Genomic DNA, 10,249 nt, shown 5'->3' on the forward strand with positions numbered 1-10,249 from the left:
TTGTAATAGAGCTGTTTTATGATTTTTAATGTTATAAACCATTTTTCTAGCTCTAAATACTGGAACATTCTAGAATACATAGAGAATATTTTTCTATCTGCTGTTTGAATTGCTTCAAATGCCATTGAGTAGTGTGGAGGGCATATATTGTACATGAAAAAGAAACCAACAACAAATTTTCCCCAAACAGCCTCGTCAGGAGAAAGGCATCCTCCCATTAAGACCTGTGAAAAAGGATGCTCAAATCATTCTGGAGCTTAGGATTGGGCTGTGGTGACACCCTATAGACTACCCCTCAAAGTGAGGATGTTATCAGGGCAACCCTCTTCCTGTCCACAATCCACTGTATCCAGTTAGAAACACCAATTCGTCCTCCATGGAAGAATTCTAATTGAAAGGAGGGTTTCATTGTGGAGATGATTTATACTCTGTGACTTTTTTTTATGTGATTTAAGCCTTAGAGAAATTTACTGATTTTAATTTGCTTCAACAAACATTTATAGAGAGCCTTAATTTAAGTTTGGCTGTTTACACTCGGTTGTGGGACAACATTCCTATGTCTATTCACTTCCTTCTACAAAAGAGACCCTTAGTAAGATGTTACATTATTATTTTATTTACCAATTTTACTGATTTCCTTCAGGAGGAGGAGCAGTCTGAATAATTTAAGTGCTTTTAAGATTAGTCTATTTTTGGTTTAGATACCATTGTATTCTCGGAAGCGCAACTTGCAACAGGTCAGCCACCGTTCAGGAAGGCTATAGACTTTCTTGAGCCCCCTGCAGTTTGGCAGCTAGCAGGGGATAATATTTCCTGTCAATTTCTAACAAAGGCAATCTGCATTTAGAACAAGGCAAAACACAAGTTGTGCATGGTACCCACGCCATCCAGTAATAGCATACAAACTCAGAGAAAAGGACACTTGCTCAGTGATGAGCTGACCAAAACCATTTATCCCTTTATCCTGGACCTTGATGGATTACTGGCTTGAAAAAGCAGGCAGAGATCTATAGATACAGCACTCATTCTAACAGAAATCACGGGTACTGTTGCTCACCCCTTATTGCTTTTTTAATTCAGCTACATGTAAAGAAGATGCTGCAGGGAAGCATGTTATGATTTATGAGTTGTTGAGCCTGCTGCATGAACAGGATTCTTAAAAATATACTGCAAACTTGTTTTCCTTGAATTTCTAAAAGAAAAAAAAGCTGTTTTTCTGTCCTCACTCAAGAAACTGGATACTTAAGAAATTACAGCAAAATTATTATTTTAATGAGTTTGTTTATATTCGGAGGAGGGAGCTTATCTACATAAGATGAGTTTCTGAAAAAAATCATGTATTCTATTCTGACTAAAAGAATCACTGGATGGTACGAACAGTTCACACATTTGGCTGCTAACAGAAAAATTAGAGGTTCGAGTCCACTCAGAGGTACCTCGGAAGAAAGGCCTGAGGATCTACTTCTGAAAAATCAGACCTTGAAAACCCTGTGGAGCACAGTTCTACTGTGACACACATGGGGGTAGCCATGAGTTGGAATTGGTGAATGTCAACATTGCCAGACCCTGCTTTGCTGCAGTAAATCTGAGGTACAATGTGGTAAATCTACAGTGCTATGTCAGGTTGTCCCTGATTTTTAGATAACCAGGAGGCCATTAGAAAAAGGAACTAATAACTAATATGGATTGCTCCACAAACATCACGTCCTTCTGATCAGACCCTGAATGCACATGTTAGCTCATAGAAAATAGCTTTTATTACTTACAATAAGAAGTGAACAGTATACAACAAATGGGCAGTCCCACTGGCTCAAAAGCTGCTCAGGCAGAGATGATGACTTCCATGTACACCTCACTGTGTCATGGGTGAGAGACTTAAATGGGACAGTTACACGATACATTGCTCCTCCTGGCTTCTGGAAACTGTCCCAATGGAGCTCTCCCACGCAAGCCCTTTACCTGGCATCATGGCTTATGGACACAATGGGAGCCTACCTTCTGCTGGTCTCCCCCTGGCCAAGTAGGTCCACTAATGTGGGCTATAAGCTTAATGCGACATGTGCCCCACTAGAACCATAGCTGAGGAGATGAAGAAAAATGCCTCCCTAGCTATTTTATTCCCCAAGCCTATGTGACCCATTACATGGAGATTTTTCCCGTCTGACCACTGCTAGGAGGAGGTGCTCAGGCACCACGGCACCTCGCCCAGGACTGTATCTGTTTAACTCTGCTGACATTTAGACAAACCATTAAGCTTTGGGGGAGGAGTAGGATGATTTGTTCTTGAAGCCCAACAATGCTAGCAAGGGGAGGAACAGGGAAGACTGTTGTCACCCGTCTTGTCCAAAGGACTGTCTCTTCACAAATTGACTTAATGGCAACTGGTTTTTGTGTATTCTAAATAAAACATATAATCCATTTTTTTTTTTGACTGAGAGAATCACTGCAGGCTACGATGGCTTCAGCATTGAATAATGTGATCCTCCGACCAGAAGGTCTGTTTGTGCTCTTGTTGGTTTTGATTCTGTTATGGCCTGTTTATATAATGTTATATTCTTATGTAATTATTAAACCATTGGAATGATTTTAATTTTTAAATGTATGAAATAAAGTTGATATGCTTTTGATACCTATACATTTATAAACATATTTCTTGGGATCTAAAAGATAAAAAATATCTCTCCTGCATAGCCTGATCCTAGAAGTCTGGGAGAAACTTACCAGTGAAGAGGAAAAAGTTAAAAATTACCAAGACATGGGTATTGAGTTGTATCAGCAAAAGAGCTCTATTTTTGTGACAACTGTATTATATTTCTACTTTAATGAATACCACATACTGAAGACCTAATAACATTTGTACTTCATTATTAATGACCAATTATATATATGTGGACATACACATATGCTTAACACACACAAACACATTTTTTCCTACCATGTAATAATGCCTTTTATTTTTACAGAGCTTTCATTTGATGTAATTAATTCTATTAGGAGAGCAGAATGAGTTTTATTATTGAAGAAGTTAAGTGATTTTTTCCCCAAATCTTATGGCCAGTACGTCATGGATCTTTCCGTAGAACTTACATCATTTAACTTGTGCTCTCTCACTCTTTTCACTTAGGCAATACACTGAATGTGATACAAAAGATGGTGTGGCACAGAGGCACTTTATAAATGCTCTTTATTTAGTGTTTGCCAGGGGAAGCCATTGGAGACCATGAGAATAACGGGATCCAGAGGTGATGAGTGGTAGCTGAGTTAGTTGAGCAGTCTGGTGAATATGCTGAGTGGGCCAGTGCTGTGATTACTAATGAGTGCCCCATTTAAAAAGGAAACATAACTAGGAAACACGCAGACCCATATTTCACATCTAAACGAATAATTTCTTTTATGAGGATCAGCAGAAAGCTGGTTCCTATGAGGCGGAGGTTAAAGATGTCCCAAATGTCCAGCTTTTTTAAGGTGCTGTACCACTCCATCATATCTAACATCAACTACTCCCTCTCCCCTCAGTACTCACCCTCCTGTCTTTCGGTTCCCTAATATGCTGCAACATCTCACAGAACTCACAAACCATATAAAAGAAATGGCTCATGCGGTTGTGGAGGCTGGCAAGTCCCAAATTTGTGGGTCAGGGGTATGCTTCTCCCTGGCCCTCAGTCTCTGCCCAAAGATACTCAGCTTTCTTGCACTGTGGGCTGGGAAGCCCACTGTGCTGTCTCCTGTGGGTCTCTCCTTCCTTAGTGGTGGTGGGCTCTTCTCTTTCCCACCTCTGGGGTGGCTCATTTCAAGCCCAGTGGGATGGCAAAACTGACCAATCCCCTTGGTGGGCCACAGTTACCCTATCATATAATCACTGGGGTGGCAGTTACAAGACCATGGCTAGAAAGGCCACACAAAAAGCAATCCATTACACCTCAACACCCAAAGATTGCAATTAGAAAATAATTTTACCTGTGGTTAAGCATGCGGCTGCTAACCAAAATGTTGGCAGTTCGGATCCATAAGCTGCTCCTTGGCAGTTCTACTCTGTCCTGTAGGGTCGCTATGAGTTGGAATCGACTCGACGGCAACGGATTTTTGTTTGTTTATGATAGCATAACTCTTTAATCTGCAAAAGAAAAAAAAAAAAATCGCATTTGGTAGTTTTAAAAATCAAGTTGTTGTTGTCAGGTGCTGTCGAGTCAGTTCTGACTCATAGCGACCTTAGGTACAACTGAATGAAACACTGCCCGATCCTGCACCATCATTACAATAGTTGCTATGTTTGAGCTCAATGTTGCAGCCACTGCGTCAGTCCATCTCATTGAGGGTCTTCCTCTTTTTCACTGACCCTCTACCAAGCACGATATCCTTCTGCAGGGACTGGTCCCTCCTGATAACATGTCCAAAGTACATGAGACAAAGTCTTGCCATCCTCGCTTCTGAGGAGCATTCTGGCTGTACTTCTTCCAAGACAGATTTGTTTGTTCTTCTGGCAGTCCATGGTATATTCAATATTCTTTGCCAACACCATAATTCAAAGTCGTCAATTCTTCTTTGGTTTTCCTCACTCATTGTCCAGCTTTCGCATGTGTATGAGGCAATTGAAAATAGAGTGGCTTGGGTCAGGCACACCTTAGTCCTCAAGGTGACATCTTTGCTTTTTATGATTTAAAGAGGTCTTTTTGCAACATATCTGGCCAGTGCAATACCCTGTTTGATTTCTTGGCTGCTGCTTCCGTGGGTGTTGATTGTGGATCCAAGCAAAATGAAATCCTTCATTTTGAATAAAATAAAATAAAATGAATAAAAATCTTTGATGAATTAAATGAATTAAAAATCACAATTTACTGGAAATAAGTATAATTGATTCCTTTGCCCACATGTCAAAACAGGAGCAACAAAAACAAAGAACATGTTATTAGAAAGTTAGTGAAATCAAGAAATCTGAAAAGGAAGGAGCTGGTGTTTGAAGTACATGGTAACTTACTCTTTTTTCATAAGTTTTTATGCTTATAATCCAATGTGTTAGGGAGACTCACAAGTAAATATTAGAAATGTAAGAATTTGACTTCTATTTACCTGCGATCATTTCAACTGAGACTTTAAAAATAACCCCAGAATAACTATATAGCATTCCTGCAACAAATCAACGTATTCCATAATAAGACTATGCAAAATAAACCAGTATTGTTTCCTCCCCTCAAGAGCTTAAAACTAGAATACTCTACTGCTTAACACTTTGTCCTTTATGGTTCCCAGGAGCTAAAATATAAACAGGACAAAATAAATTTGTAGTGAAAATTATTTGCAAAAAATTTCTATATTGCATTATTTACTCATATTAGGCTACATTGTATAACTTAAAATAAGTTCAGACATATCCCTTAATAATTCCTCCAATCTTGGACTATAAGTCCCTAAGCTCTCAATATAGGAACCAGTCTGATTGCATTTCTCTTATGTCAGACAGCATTGTCTGTCAACAGAAGTGAAATATGCCTTCTAGGGAGTAAATTGCATGATCAGCCCAGCTGCACATTCAAAGCAACTTTCACCCTTTCCCTCTGTCTCAATTAAATTCTAGCAGAGTTTAAAACTTCAGTTCCTTTCACTTTAGTCAAGTTTAGTCAAGGAGAGGCTGGCATAAAATATAAAACAGGATGTTTATTCCTACCGCAATGCATATGGACAGAAGCTTTATTTTCTAACTTGCTCTCTGATAGAACTCTGTCTCAATTCTAATAAGGCTTAGTAGATATTGCTTTCATTCTGTTTGAGAATAAGCATCATGACTTAATGAGGACAAGTTAAATATAACCACTGAAACATTTCCAAATTGTCAGTTCCCATACCTATTGTTAAACTATACATGAGTTTATATATATGTGCAAATTTATGCACATCAATTAAATTACTACTGTGATAATTTATTTAAAAATATAAATACTCTCCCATGTATTAAAAAATATAACTGAAAATGCTTTCTGGAATAAGTCTGTCAAGAGTCCTTTGTCTACTTTGTTTTTTTTCTTGTGACCTCTAACCTGAATGGGTCTTTAAGAAACCACAGGCTCTTAACAGATACATGATTGGAAACAGCAACTAAGCCCTTACAGTCCTTTCTTCTGATGCTCAGTAATGGCTTCCCTTAACCAAACCCATTGCTGTTGAGTCAATTCCGACTCATAGCGACCCTATAGGACAGAGTAGAACTGCTCCACAGGGTTTCCAAGGAGTGCCTGGTGGATTTGAACTGCTGAGCTTTTGGTTAGCAGCTAAACTCTTAACCACTAAGCCACAAGGGTTTTCTTAGTCACCACTAAATACATGAACCCCATCTTTTGTACCTTGTTCATCATGGCAGAGTGGAAAGAGCTACATGAGGCAGAAGACCTGAGTTCTATTGCAAATTCTACAGCCTACTAGTCTGTTTCCCTTACTAGAAAGTAACTCTGTCAGGACAAGGACTGGGCTCTCTCATTCATTATTGTATCTTCAGCATCTACCACCATTCAAATTAATTTGTTCCACAAATATTTTAGTACCTTCTATGTGCCAGGAAGGTCCCTGCATGGTGCAAACAGTCTGTGCTTGACTACTGACTGAAGGTTAGTGTTCGAACCCACCCAGTGGTGCTGCAGAACAAAGGCCTGGCAATCTGTTTCTGTAACGATTAAAGCCAAGAAAACCCTATGGAGCGCTTCTACTCTTTAACACATGGGGTCATCATGAGTTGGAATCAACCTGATGGCAATGGGCTTGTTTTGTTTTTGTTTTTGGTATGTGCCAGGCACTGTTCTAGATGCTAAATAATGAAGTGAATGAAACAGACAAAATCATTGCTCTCTCTCTCTCTCTGGGTTTTTTTTTTTTTTTTTTTTTGGTAATTTCATTCCATACTTACAAGTAGTTTATTTACTAGACATTTTTTTTCTCTAAAATTTATTTTTTAAAGCAAAAAACCTTTGCAAATCATGGATAAACACATTTTAAGTTAACTTACCATGTCTTGGCTACAGAGGTATTGTAAGGTCACTTGAGAAACTCATGTCACCTGGAAGGAGGTCAAACTGAATTATTATTACAATTATTTAACTCTTTTTTTTATTTTGGTGAAAATATACAGTGTTATACCCCATTTCGACAATTTATACGTGTACGACTTAGTGCCGTTAATTACATTCTTCAAGCTGTGCAAACGTTCTCACTATCTTTCTCCAAATTGTCCCACCACCATTGACTTAAACTCACTAGAGGTAGAAAATAGAGATTGATGGTGGTGGGTGGCTGGGCAGGGGGGTGGTTTGGTGGGAAGATATAGTGTTACATAGGGTGATAGGGAAGGTATCTCTGCCGAGGTGACATTTGGGCAGTAAGAATGAGGTTAGTGTGAGCCACTTGGATATATGGGGATAGAAAGTTCTGGGCAGAGTTAGTAGCAAGTACAGAGGATGTGGGATGCTTGGTGTATTCATGGAACAGCAACAATTATAAATGTAAATGAATAAGCCTGGCAGCATGGGGGTGTTAGTAGTGGGACTTTAGGCTTTCTCTGTTTAATAGTGGTTTTTAAGCTTGTTTTCAGCCTCTGAGCAGTATCTTGCAGGGACTTCTCCGATTCTTAAAGTGGAGGGGCTCTAGACTCCCTTCTTGAGGGGTTATTACTAATGTAAGCAATCTAGGACCTAGAATTCCAGTCCTTCCTGGTTTTTACTGCTTGGTGATAATAGCAGAAAGTTTCCTAGGCTATGAGTCAGTGATAATCTGGATGGGAGCCTCTGCTCATTTTCTGCCTCAAAGGTGTTATTTTGGATCTCACCAAAATAAATGGGAGAGTGGATTTATGGGAGATGTAGATTGTTGTAAGGGAAAACAGAGTTTTCTATGGAAAATGCACTATATTACAGGATTATGTAGCTTCTTAATTTCCTAATGATCCATTCCATGGCTGAGCCTTTTTATACTATAGCATATTTTATCCCCTACTCCACTCAAGTTACATTTGATCAGTTGAATTTGTGCTTTCTGAGATAAGTCAACCTTGTTTTTGTTTTCAGACTAAATTTGAATGGAGTGTGCATCCATTGGGTGGGGAAAGGAATTAGAGAACTCTTAAATATAGGAAAAATAGCTAGGACTTTCTGTTCTTAGCCACTTTTTTTCTTTTTTAAAAAAATCCTCTCCTACTTTCTGGTGAGAGTATAGTCATTCTGGAAAGCAATCCAGAAGCACTTAGTGAAATTAAGTTAGCATATGCTCCATGACTACTTGCCCCAGGACTAGGTACACCTATAGGACATTCTCAGAAAAATAAAGGAATATATTTGAGAATTATCTCTATCTATCCATCTCTATTTGTCTATCTATCTTTCCATCTATCTATCATCCAGAGACCTGGTGGCTTAGTGGTTAAAAGCTTGGCGGCTAACCAAAATGTTGGCAGTGAGAATCCACCAGTCACTCCTTGGAAACCCTATGGGGCAATTATACTCTGTCTAATTCCTATGAGTAGCAAGTGACTTGATAGCAACAGGTTAATGATATCTATCATCCAGTTATTTTGGCAGTGTGCGAAGCAATGCCTGAGAGCTGGAGGCCGCAAAGATATCCGTTAAGTAGGGGACTGAGGAAGTAAAATGTGGAGGATGCATGGTGTGGAGGATGCTTAACATGGGGCCCTTATAGGCAACAATTAAATATAAATAAAGTGACATGGATGGATATTAAGAACCAGACAGGAAAATAGGGACAACTCAAGGATCCCTAATACATGGTGTAAATACAATAAAAACCATAGCTAACAATGCACAAACACTAGAATATAAACTAGATAACTGAGAGCTCCTAAAAATTAAACACTTAATGCTCATCAAAAGACTTCACCAAAACAGTAAAAACAAACCTACCAACTGGGAAAAATTTTTGGCTACGACATATCGGACAAGGGTCTAATCTCTAAAATCTATAGAATACTTCAACACGTCAACATCAAAAAAGACAAATAATCCAATTAAAAAATGGCAAAGGGTATGAACAGACACTTCACCAAAGAAGACATTCAGGTGGCTAACAGACACATGAGGAAATGCTCATGATCATTAGCCATTAGAGAAATGCGAATCAAAATTACAATGAGGTACTATCTCACCCCAACATTACTGGCACTAATTTAAAAAAGAAACAAAAGAGAAAATTACAAATGTTGGAGAGGTTGCAGGGAGATTGGAACTCTTATGCACTGCTGGTGGGAATGTAAAATGCTACAACCACTAGGGAAAACAATATGGTGCCTCCTTAAAAAGCTAGAAATACCATATGATCCAGCAATCCCACTGCTAAGAATATATCCTAGTGAAAAAGAGTGGTCACATGAATAGGCATATGCACACCCATGTTCACCGCAGCATTATTCACAATAGCAAAAAGATGGAAACAACCTAAGTGCCCATCAACAGATGAAGGGATAAACAAACTATGGTACATACACACAATGGAATACTATGCAACAGTAAAGATCGATGATGAATCCGCTAAACATCTCACAGCATGGATTAATCTGGAGGACATTATGCTGAGTGAAATAAGTCAATCACAAAAGGGCAAATATTGTATGAGACCACTATTATAAAAACCCCAAAACTACTGGTTTATAGGAGAAATTAAGGATGGAATAAAGAAATTCATAGAATCAAATGAGAACAAAAACACATCCTACCAGAACCTTTGGGACACAGCAAAAGCAGCGCTCAGAGGTCAGTTTATAGCAATAAATGCACAAATCCAAAAAGAAGAAAGGGCCGAAATCAAAACATTAACCGTACAACTCGAACAAATACAAAGAGGGCAGCCAAAGAAGCCCTCTGGTGCCAGAAGAAAGGAAATAATAAGAATTAGAGCCGAATTAAATGAAATAGAGAATAGAAAAACAATTGAAAGAGTTAACAAGACCAAAAGATGGCTCTTTGAAAAGATCAACAAAATTGATAAACCATTGGCCAAACCGATGAAAGAAAAAGAAGAGAGGAAGCAAATAACCCGTATAAGAAATGAGATGGGTGGTATCACAACAGACCCACCTGAAATTAAAAGAATCATAACAGAATACTATGAAAAATTGTACTCTAACAGATTTAAAAACCTAGAAGAAATGGGCAAATTTCTAGAAACTCTCTACCTAAACTAACACAAACAGAGGTAGAACAACTAAATAAACCCATAACAAAAGAAGAGATTGAAAAGGTAATTAAAAAACTCCCAACAA

The sequence above is a fragment of the Trichechus manatus genome, unplaced genomic scaffold (genome assembly GCF_000243295.1).
Source record: "Trichechus manatus latirostris isolate Lorelei unplaced genomic scaffold, TriManLat1.0 scaffold00086, whole genome shotgun sequence".
NCBI lineage: Eukaryota > Metazoa > Chordata > Mammalia > Sirenia > Trichechidae > Trichechus > Trichechus manatus.